This window comes from Aplidium turbinatum, chromosome 6 (assembly GCF_918807975.1).
Source record: "Aplidium turbinatum chromosome 6, kaAplTurb1.1, whole genome shotgun sequence".
NCBI lineage: Eukaryota > Metazoa > Chordata > Ascidiacea > Aplousobranchia > Polyclinidae > Aplidium > Aplidium turbinatum.
The window spans coordinates 29,930,509-29,943,292 of NC_137477.1; positions in this window are offsets into that span (position 1 = coordinate 29,930,509).

Sequence of the window (12,784 nt, forward strand, 5' to 3'; positions counted from 1 at the left end):
ACATTGGAGTTAGGTCATTATGAGGTATTTTGGTCCCAACGTGTTTGTACCGATTTCAACCTTGAAATAAATTATCACACTTATTTTAACTGCAACATTTCAGTTTCACATATAGCTTATAATATTTTCTCAACTCAACTCAACTCAATATTCTTTCGACTTTATTTTTGTTATAGGCCTCCCATATTTTGGAGACACTTGATAACCTATAAGGTCACATTTTGGATATTGTATTTAATTTAATCCATGTCATAAACGATTTTCTCGTTACATGTCATCGACAAGCTCAAAGAAATAACATTCTCATTTTTCTCCTGGCTCAATATTAATTGCATGTATCAATTAAACAGCAAATTCAGTTTAGCAAGCTATGACCAAAGCAAGTCCCACGTCAGCACATGAATCTTATTTATTGACTTAATTATTGGCAGTAGCTGAAATGTGGTTGCTGAGTTGTCGCATGCCGAGTGGTCTTACGACCCACCAACAACCTTTCAATAGTCGGAAACTCACTGACTCACTTTGTCAATCTGGGTGACCGGGCTGCGAACTTTTTTTCCCACAAACTTTCTGTATCATTTGCATATTTCTGTAAGCGTAGCCATTACTGGTTACTGCGCGGCGCGCGTAACTGTTTTTACCGATTTTCGCCCTCACAGCAACCGATTTTCGCCCTCCAGCAGGTCCAAAAACATTCAACTTAAAAAAATACGTTAGCCTGGAGACACACGTCCTAGTCTAGTCAAGTTTTAAAAAGTTGAGAAAAGAAATTGATTCTGGTCACTAGTCTAAAAGTAAGATTTTCCGAATTGATTAAGAATTAACCCTAACCAATTAGCCCTTAACCTTACTTTTTTTGAAAAGCTTTTGTGCCCTGAAAAAATTTATGTAGCCTACCGGTAGGCCTAAAGAAAAAAAAATTGATTTTGATGGGCGTCGAACCGATGTCCTCACGAATGCAAGGCAAAAGACGAAACCACTGAAACAAACGCGCCAACGAAAAATGATTGCATTCACACAGTATAAATACAAACTCTATGCCAAGTAGCAAAGAGTTTGTGGGAAAAAAAATTTCGCGATAGGGCTTGTGTCAGTGGTTCAAAGTCGAATCTCAGCTGTGTTTTGTAGGCTACTGAGCAAGCTACAACTGAGCAAGTGACAACTGGGCTAGCAACATTTGAGCAATTGGCTGAAGTTAGTAAATGATAAAACTGAAAAATTAATAACTGTGGTCACAGCGGTAAACCATAATCTCTTCGTGGGAAAATTGTAACATAAGATTCCCGAATCCGTTCATCTGCATGTAATGACCGAAAAAGAAACACTCCTTTGAAACGTCTATTCAAAATGTATTTCTGTAAAATTAGCCACCTGGCTGTCGAAAATGGGATGCAACGCCGTACACCACTAAAACTTGTCACTACAGAACAGATTACTTGGATAAAAGACGGAAATTTTCGTCCAGCTGACAAGCACTACCGGTAAGCAAAACAGTTAAATGTGCGACTAACTCTCAAGCAACCATTTCACGAATGACCAGAATAGATATCAATATCTCAAACTCACGTACGCAGTACTGTGACGTAATAGTGAAAGACATTGTCGCGCAATTCAAACAGGTGTTCAAAGGTGGTGATGCCATGTTTCATGTTTAAACAGGTTTGATACAAGTCTTACGAACGATGGTGCAATTTTGGCTCATTTTTAGGAAAAATTCCATGACGTAATACGCTAAGATTCAGTAGACCTGAACGGTTTTTATATGACGTTTGATTAGGTGAACAATTGTCTGGAACAAACTGAGCCTCTACAAGTATGCGAAACTGCCGGGGTAAAGCTCTCAAAGAAGCTTTCCTTGTCCGAATATAACGATTCAATCAATCAATGTTAACGTGCTGGTAGGTTTGTATCGATTTTTGTAGTTAGTATCTTTTTCGTCCCGGACGCGTTAATGACGAAAAATAAAATGATTGATTGATGAGAAAATATAATTTTTGTGGAAGCCCTGCTGTGAAGTGATTTTCTGGGTAGCCACTTTAACAAGTCGAAATTCTGCCACTGAAATTGACTACAGTGCAACCGCCAACCAATCAGAACGTGTTATAAGAGGCTACCGTCCAATTGTGACCCTTCTAGCACTCATCCAGAGAGTTAATGCTTGTTTTGAACTTTATTTGGTAATTACAGAAGAAAAAGAGCAATAGCAGTGGTGAGAATCGAACACGCGTCAATGAAATGACTACTTTCTAGCCCTAACCCTAACCTCTAAGCCAACCAGCTGACAAAAAATCCATCACTTAATTTGCTTTCTATGATCTTCTTTTCGCCATTTTTTTACGTCACTTAAACCGCAGCTTATGATTGGTTGGCGGTTTCATTCTAGTCAATTTCAGTGGCAGAATTTCGACTTGTTAAAGTGGCTACCGATTTTCTGTGATTCTGTCACAATTTCTGACTTGCTTGAGAAATCAGAATGTGAAATGGAGCTTTGCGCTGTCCAACACGCATTGCATTTTATGTGCTTACATATGAATGTAACCAACCTCAGCAACCTGTTTTCACTACTTTGATAGATGTTTTCACACAAAAGCAACTAGTTTTCTTTATTTTTTATGTATTTATAAGGTGGCAGCTGACTCGATGACCAACTGATCTTTTTTGGGTGCAAGTATAGAATCCGCCACCCTAGTCAACATGACGTCACAAAACGGACGCAACTACTACATAAAGGTTGAAAAAAAGGATGCTGAAAAGCGGCGGAATGAAGGTGATAAAGCGGAATGGATATGGATTTTTTGACAATTTTACTGTCTTTTTACAATAAAAACATTAAACTAGAATGACATAAAATTTACCAAATTGCATCAATTCAGCTAAAAATTTACCCAATTAAACTTTAAAAATAAAAATATGAAACGTTTGCAACTAAATGTGTTGTAGCTATCTAATTTCAGCTCGCATTTTAATTTTTACAATAATAGTAGCCTACCAATCTAACGCAACTGCAAAGAGTATGTCTTGCTTTATGCACCTGGAAAGTTTCAGGTTTATATCTTATCTACAAAATGGGCAATCGTCGTTCAAACGTAGCCGCTCGGCGACACTTTTTGTCAATGCATTGTAAAGGCGAATCGATCCTTATTCAGTATAAGCCACCCCCTGTTTGCAGTGATCGGTAAATAGTGCTTCCACTAAACTTGCTGTAGTTTTCTCGTTTCTGCTCGGATTTTAACAATTTTGCCATTGTTGGAAAGCACGATCATACATCTACACGAAGCAATTAAACAGTAGCACAAAATAGGTACTAGCTTTATTTTGTGATAACTTAAACTTCACCAACTTGTTACAATTCTGAGCAATTTAATTTTTGCAATATAATTATTAAATCTTTGCAAACTAAAAGAATATGTCTTGCTTTATGCACATGAAAACTTTCAGGTTTATATCTTATCCACAAAACTGGCAATCGTCGTTCAAACGTAGCCGCTCGGCGACACTTTTTTCCAATGCATTGTAAAGGCAAATCGATCCTTATTCAGTATACGCCACCCCCTGTTTGCAGTGATCGGTAAATAGTGCTTCCACTAAACTTGCTGTAGTTTTCTCGTTTCTGCTCGGATTTGAACAATTTTGCCATCGTTGGAAAGCACAATCATACATCTACCCCAATCAATTGGCTACAAATCCAAAACAAGTACTATCTTTATCTTGTAATAACTTAAACTTCACCAACTTGTACCGATTCTCAGCAATTTAATTTTTACAATAAAATCATTAATATTCTGCAAATTGAAAGAGTATGTCTTGCTTTATTCACCTGAAAAGTTTCAGGTTTATATCTCATCTACCAAACGAGCAATCGTCGTTCAAACTTAACCGCCCAGCAAAGCTTTTATTCAATGCATTGTAAAGGCGAATCGATCCTTATTCAGTATACGCCACCCCCTGTTTGCAGTGATCGGTAAATAGTGCTTCCACTAAACTTGCTGTAGTTTTCTCGTTTCTGCTCGGATTTTAACAATTTTACCACCGTTGGAAAGTACAATTATATATCTACCCGAATCAATTAAACACAAGCACAAAGTAAGTACTAACTTTATCTTGTGATAACTTAAACTTCACTAACTTGTACCAATTCTCAACAATTTAATTTTTACAATAAAATCATTAATATTCTGCAAATGGAAAGAGTATGTCTTGCTTTATTCACCTGAAAAGTTTCAGGTTTATATTTCATCTACCAAACGAGCAATCGTCGTTCAAACTTAACCGCCCAGCGAAGCTTTTTTTCAATGCATTGTAAAGGCGAATCGATCCTTATTCAGTATACGCCACCCCCTGTTTGCAGTGATCGGTAAATAGTGCTTCCACTAAACTTGCTGTAGTTTTCTCGTTTCTGCTCGGACTCCAACAACTTTGCCATCGTTGGAAAGCACAATCATACATCTACCCGAATCAATTGGCTACAAATCCAAAACAAGTACTATCTTTATCTTGTAATAACTTAAACTTCACCAACTTGTACCGATTCTCAGCAATTTAATTTTTACAATAAAATCATTATTCTTTTGCAAATTGAAAGGGTATGTCTTGCTTTATTCACCTGAAAAGTTTCAGGTTTATATCTCATCTACCAAACGAGCAATCGTCGTTCAAACTTAACCGCCCAGCGAAGCTTTTTTTCAATGCATTGTAAAGGCGAATCGATCCTTATTCAGTATAAGCCACCCCCTGTTTGCAGTGATCGGTAAATAGTGCTTCCACTAAACTTGCTGTAGTTTTCTCGTTTCTGCTCGGATTTTAACAATTTTGCCATTGTTGGAAAGCACGATCATACATCTACACGAATCAATTAAACAGTAGCACAAAATAGGTACTAGCTTTATCTTGTGATAACTTAAACTTCACCAACTTGTTACGATTCTGAGCAATTTAATTTTTGCAATAAAATCATTAAATCTTTGCAAACTAAAAGAATATGTCTTGCTTTATTCACATGAAAACTTTCAGGTTTATATCTTATCCACAAAACTGGCAATCGTCGTTCAAACGTAGCCGCTCGGCGACACTTTTTTCCAATGCATTGTAAAGGCAAATCGATCCTTATTCAGTATACGCCACCCCCTGTTTGCAGTGATCGGTAAATAGTGCTTCCACTAAACTTGCTGTAGTTTTCTCGTTTCTGCTCGGATTTTAACAATTTTGCCATCGTTGGAAAGCACAATCATACATCTACCCGAATCAATTGGCTACAAATCCAAAACAAGTACTATCTTTATCTTGTAATAACTTAAACTTCACCAACTTGTACCGATTCTCAGCAATTTAATTTTTACAATAAAATCATTAATATTCTGCAAATTGAAAGAGTATGTCTTGCTTTATTCACCTGAAAAGTTTCAGGTTCATATCTCATCTACCAAACGAGCAATCGTCGTTCAAACTTAACCGCCCAGCGAAGCTTTTTTTCAATGCATTGTAAAGGCGAATCGATCCTTATTCAGTATACGCCACCCCCTGTTTGCAGTGATCGGTAAATAGTGCTTCCACTAAACTTGCTGTAGTTTTCTCGTTTCTGCTCGGACTCCAACAACTTTGCCATCGTTGGAAAGCACAATCATACATCTACCCGAATCAATTGGCTACAAATCCAAAACAAGTACTATCTTTATCTTGTAATAACTTAAACTTCACCAACTTGTACCGATTCTCAGCAATTTAATTTTTACAATAAAATCATTATTCTTTTGCAAATTGAAAGGGTATGTCTTGCTTTATTCACCTGAAAAGTTTCAGGTTTATATCTCATCTACCAAACGAGCAATCGTCGTTCAAACTTAACCGCCCAGCGAAGCTTTTTTTCAATGCATTGTAAAGGCGAATCGATCCTTATTCAGTATAAGCCACCCCCTGTTTGCAGTGATCGGTAAATAGTGCTTCCACTAAACTTGCTGTAGTTTTCTCGTTTCTGCTCGGATTTTAACAATTTTGCCATTGTTGGAAAGCACGATCATACATCTACACGAATCAATTAAACAGTAGCACAAAATAGGTACTAGCTTTATCTTGTGATAACTTAAACTTCACCAACTTGTTACGATTCTGAGCAATTTAATTTTTGCAATAAAATCATTAAATCTTTGCAAACTAAAAGAATATGTCTTGCTTTATTCACATGAAAACTTTCAGGTTTATATCTTATCCACAAAACTGGCAATCGTCGTTCAAACGTAGCCGCTCGGCGACACTTTTTTCCAATGCATTGTAAAGGCGAATCGATCCTTATTCAGTATACGCCACCCTTTGTTTGCTGTGATCGGTAAATAGTGCTTCCACTAAACTTGCTGTAATTTTCTCGTTTTTGCTCGGATTTTAACAATTTTGCCATCGTTGGAAAGCACGATCATACATCTACCCGAATCAATTGGCTACAAATCCAGAACAAGTACTATCTTTATTTTGTGATAACTTAAACTTTACCAAATTGTACCAATTCTCAGCAATTTCATTTTTACAATAAAATCTTTAATCCTTTGCAAATGGAAAGAGTATGTCTTGCTTTATGCACCTGAAAACTTTCAGATTGATATCTCATCTACCAAACGAGCAATCGTCGTTCAAACTTAACCGCCCAGCAAAGCTTTTATTCAATGCATTGTAAAGGCGAATCGATCCTTATTCAGTATACGCCACCCCCTGTTTGCAGTGATCGGTAAATAGTGCTTCCACTAAACTTGCTGTAGTTTTCTCGTTTCTGCTCGGATTTTAACAATTTTGCCACCGTTGGAAAGTACAATTATATATCTACCCGAATCAATTAAACACAAGCACAAAGTAAGTACTAACTTTATCTTGTGATAACTTAAACTTCACCAACTTGCACCAATTCTCAACAATTTAATTTTTACAATAAAATCATTAATATTCTGCAAATGGAAAGAGTATGTCTTGCTTTATTCACCTGAAAAGTTTCAGGTTTATATCTCATCTACCAAACGAGCAATCGTCGTTCAAACTTAACCGCCCAGCGAAGCTTTTTTTCAATGCATTGTAAAGGCGAATCGATCCTTATTCAGTATACGCCACCCCCTGTTTGCAGTGATCGGTAAATAGTGCTTCCACTAAACTTGCTGTAGTTTTCTCGTTTCTGCTCGGATTTCAACACTTTTGCCATCGTTGGAAAGCACAATCATACATCTACCCGAATCAATTGGCTACAAATCCAAAACAAGTACTATCTTTATCTTGTAATAACTTAAACTTCACCAACTTGTACCGATTCTCAGCAATTTAATTTTTACAATAAAATCATTAATCTTTTGCAAATTGAAAGGGTATGTCTTGCTTTATTCACCTGAAAAGTTTCAGGTTCATATCTCATCTACCAAACGAGCAATCGTCGTTCAAACTTAACCGCCCAGCAAAGCTTTTATTCAATGCATTGTAAAGGCGAATCGATCCTTATTCAGTATACGCCACCCCCTGTTTGCAGTGATCGGTAAATAGTGCTTCCACTAAACTTGCTGTAGTTTTCTCGTTTCTGCTCGGATTTTAACAACTTTGCCATTGTTGGAAAGCACGATCATACATCTACACGAATCAATTAAACAGTAGCACAAAATAGGTACTAGCTTTGTCTTGTGATAACTTAAACTTCACCAACTTGTTACAATTCTGAGCAATTTAATTTTTGCAATAAAATCATTAAATCTTTGCAAACTAAAAGAATATGTCTTGCTTTATTCACATGAAAACTTTCAGGTTTATATCTTATCCGCAAAACTGGCAATCGTCGTTCAAACGTAGACGCTCGGCGACACTTTTTTCCAATGCATTGTAAAGGCAAATCGATCCTTATTCAGTATACGCCACCCCCTGTTTGCAGTGATCGGTAAATAGTGCTTCCACTAAACTTGCTGTAGTTTTCTCGTTTCTGCTCGGATTTTAACAATTTTGCCTTCGTTGGAAAGCACAATCATTCATCTACCCGAATCAATTAAACACAAGCACAAAGTAAACACTAACTTTATCTTGTAATAACTTAAACCTCACCAACTTGTACCGATTCTCAGAAATTTAATTTTTTTAATAAAATCATTAATATTTTGCAAATTGAAAGAGTATGTCTTGCTTTATTTACCTGAAATGTTTCAGGTTTATATCTCATCTACCAAACGAGCAATCGTCGTTCAAACGTAGACGCTCGGCGACACTTTTTTCCAATGCATTGTAAAGGCAAATCGATCCTTATTCAGTATACGCCACCCCCTGTTTGCAGTGATCGGTAAATAGTCCTTCCACTGAAAGTGCTGTAGTTTTCTCATTTCTGCTCGGATTTTAACAATTTTGCCATCGTTGGAAAGTACAATTATATATCTACCCGAATCAATTAAACACAAGCACAAAGTAAACACTAACTTTATCTTGTAATAACTTAAACCTCACCAACTTGTACCGATTCTCAGAAATTTAATTTTTTTAATAAAATCATTAATATTTTGCAAATTGAAAGAGTATGTCTTGCTTTATTTACCTGAAAAGTTTCAGGTTTATATCTCATCTACCAAACGAGCAATCGTCGTTCAAACGTAGACGCTCGGCGAAGCTTTTTTTCAATGCATTGTAAAGGCGAATCGATCCTTATTCAGTACACGCCACCCCCTGCTTGCTGTGATCGGTAAATAGTGCTTCCACTAAACTTGCTGTAGTTTTCTTGTTTCAGCTCAGATTTTAACAATTTTGCCATCGTTGGAAAGCACGATCATACATCTACACGAAGAAATTAAACAGTAGCTCAAAGTAAGTATTAGCTTTATCTTGTAATAACTTAAACTTTACCAAATTGTACCAATTCTCAGCAATTTACTTTATACAATAAAATTATTAAACCTTTGCAAATTGAAAAGGTATGTCTTGCTTTATGCACCTAGAAAATTTCACCCCTGTTTATATCTTATCAACAAAACTGGCAATCGTCGTTCAAACGTAACATTTTTTGGTAATAGAGCTAAGGAAATGACAAAGGAAATTGGAAATGACAAAATTTACTGCATTTTTTGAGTAGCTTAAATTGTGGGGTTCTTTATAATATTTATTTAAAATACATTTCATTTTTATCAATGAAATAATTTTTTTATTTCAAAAACAGAGCACGGCCGCCAACACATGCTTATTAAATTACCTGTTAACGGCCGCATAATTATTCATCGACGGCCGCATGCGGCCGTACGGCTGCAAGTTGAACACCGTTGGTGTAGATGTATGCAGAAACGAGAAAACTACCGCACGTTCAGTGGAAGCACTATTTACCGATCACTGCAAACAGGCGGTGGCGTATACTGAATAAGGATCGATTCGCCTTTACAATGCATTAAAAAAGCTTTGCTGGGCAGTTAAGTTTGGTAGATGAGATATAAACCTAATACTTTTAAGACATACTCTTTCCATATGCAAAAGTTTAATAATTTTATTGTATAAAGTAAATTGCTGAGAATCGGTACAAGTTGGTGAAGTTTAAGTTATCACAAGAAAAAGATGGTACTTGTTTTGGATTTGTAGCCAATTGATTCGTGTAGATGTATGCTCTTACTTTCCAACGATGGCAAAATTGTTAAAATCCGAGCAGAAACGAGAAAACTACAGCAAGTTTAGTGGAAGCACTATTTACCGATCACTGCAAACAGGGGGTGGCGTATATTGAATAAGGATCGATTCGCCTTTACAATGCATTGAAAAAAAGCTTCGCTGGGCGGTTAAGTTTGAACGACGATTGCCAGTTTTGTTGATAAGATATGAACCTGAAACTTTCTAGGTGCATAAAGCAAGACATACCCTTTCAATTTGCAGAATATTAATGATTTTATGGTATAAAGTAAATTGCTGAGAATTGGTACAAGTTGGTGAAGTTTAAGTTATCACAAGATAAAGTTAATACTTACTTTGTGCTTGTGTTTAATTTCTTCGTGTAGATGTATGATCGTGCTTTCCAACGATGGCAAAGTTGTTAAAATCTGAGCAGAAACGAGAAAACTACAGCAAGTTTAGTGGAAGCACTATTTACCGATCACAGCAAACAGGGGGTGGCGTATACTGAATAAGGATCGATTCGCCTTCACAATGCATTGAAAAAAAAGTTTCGCCGAGCGTCTACGTTTGAACGACGATTGCTCGTTTGGTAGATGAGATATAAACCTGAAACTTTTCAGGTAAATAAAGCAAGACATACTCTTTCAATTTGCAAAATATTAATGATTTTATTGTAAAAATTAAATTGCTGAGAATTGGTACAAGTTGGTGAGGTTTAAGTTAACACAAGATGAAGTTAGTGCTTACTTTGTGCTTGAATTTATTTGATTCGGGTAGATATATAATGGTACTTTCCAACAATGGCAAAATTGTTAAAATCCGAGCAGAAACGAGAAAACTACAGCAAGTTTAGTGGAAGCACTATTTACCGATCAGTGCAAACAGGGGGTGGCGTATAGGCTACTGAATAAGGATCGATTCGCCTTTACAATGCATTGAAAAAAAGCTTCGCTGGGCGGTTAAGTTTGAACGACGATTGCTCGTTTGGTAGATGAGATATGAACCTGAAACATTTCAGGTGAATAAAGCAAGACATACCCTTTCAATTTGCAAAAGATTAATGATTTTATTGTAAAAATTAAATTGCTGAGAATCGGTACAAATTGGTGAAGTTTAAGTTATTACAAGATAAAGATAGTACTTGTTTTGTATTTGTAGCCAATTGATTCGTGTAGATGTATGATCGTGCTTTCCAACAATGGCAAAATTGTTAAAATCCGAGCAGAAACGAGAAAACTACAGCAAGTTTAGTGGAAGCACTATTTACCGATGACTGCAAATAGGGGGTGGCGTATACTGAATAAGGATCGATTCGCCTTTAGGCTACAATGCATTGAAAAAAAGCTTCGCTGGGCGGTTAAGTTTGAACGACGATTGCTCGTTTGGTAGATGAAATATAAACGTGAAACTTTTAAGGTGAATAAAGCAAGACATACTCTTTCCATTTGCAGAATATTAATGATTTTATTGTAAAAATTAAATTGCTGAGAATTGGTGCAAGTTAGTGAAGTTTAAGTTATTACAAGATAAAGATAGTACTTGTTTTGGATTTGTAGCCAATTGATTCGGGTAGATGTATGATTGTGCTTTCCAACGATGGCAAAATTGTTCAAATCCGAGCAGAAACGAGAAAACTACAGCAAGTTTAGTGGAAGCACTATTTACCGATCACTGCAAACAGGGGGTGGCGTATACTGAATAAGGATCGATTTGCCTTTACAATGCATTGGAAAAAAGTGTCGCCGAGCGGCTACGTTTGAACGACGATTGCCAGTTTTGTGGATAAGATATAAACCTGAAAGTTTTCATGTGCATAAAGCAAGACATATTCTTTTAGTTTGCAAAGATTTAATAATTTTAATGCAAAAATTAAATTGCTCAGAATCGTAACAAGTTGGTGAAGTTTAAGTTATCACAAAATAAAGCTAGTACCTATTTTGTGCTACTGTTTAATTGATTCGTGTAGATGTATGATCGTGCTTTCCAACAATGGCAAAATTGTTAAAATCCGAGCAGAAACGAGAAAACTACAGCAAGTTTAGTGGAAGCACTATTTACCGATCACTGCAAACAGGGGATGGCTTATACTGAATAAGGATCGATTCGCCTTTACAATGCATTGGGAAAAAGTGTCGCCGAGCGGCTACGTTTGAACGACGATTGCCCATTTTGTAGATAAGATATAAACCTGAAACTTTCCAGGTGCATAAAGCAAGACATACTCTTTGCAGTTGCGTTAGATTGGTAGGCTACTTTTATTGTAAAAATTAAAATGCGAGCTGAAATTAGATAGCTACAACACATTTAGTTGCAAACGTTTCATATTTTTATTTTTAAAGTTTAATTGGGTAAATTTTTAGCTGAATTGATGCAATTTGGTAAATTTTATGTCATTCTAGGTAGTTATATTCAACACTCGGCGTTGGTTTAATGTTTTTATTGTAAAAAGACAGTAAAATTGTCAAAAAATCCATATCCATTCCGCTTTATCACCTTCATTCCGCCGCTTTTCAGCATCCTTTTTTTCAACCTTTATGTAGTAGTTGCGTCCGTTTTGTGACGTCATGTTGACCAGGGTGGCGGATTCTATACTTGCACCCTTTTTTGCTGTCTCTTGAAACTGTCCTATGGCATATCTCTTATTACTCTTATGTTTCTGTTATATGACAAATAAACTGATTCTGCAATTTGAGCTAAAAAGTTTTAGTTTAGGAAAGGTAAATGACTCAGCGACTTATAGCCTAGGCTACCGTATATAGGCCTACACAGGCCTTGCCAAACTCAGGGATATCTATAGGCCTAACTACAGGATTGGAAACTCTGCGGAACTGAAAACACTTTTATACACCAGTGCTGAGTCACTGTTCTTTGCGTTGCTGTGATAAAGGTTTACATAAGTTTACCCTAAAAAATAGGAAGTAGTAAACAGACAAGGAAAAGTGTAACAATTACTGCACGTGCCGTAAACTGTAAAGTATAGGCTACACTTGCCTTGTTTGTTTTATGTGTTTGCACTCCATTTGTGCAATCCAGTTGTATTTTGTTTGCTGCTAAATAGTTTCAAAACCGAGTATTAGTTTTAGTTCTTATGACGTCTTAAACGTATTGATTTCGTACTGGGTTGGTCTGTGAAAAAGTTTATCATAAAAACCTATGACAACACAATTCACTGATTGTTGAACACTCTTCCTTAACTTCT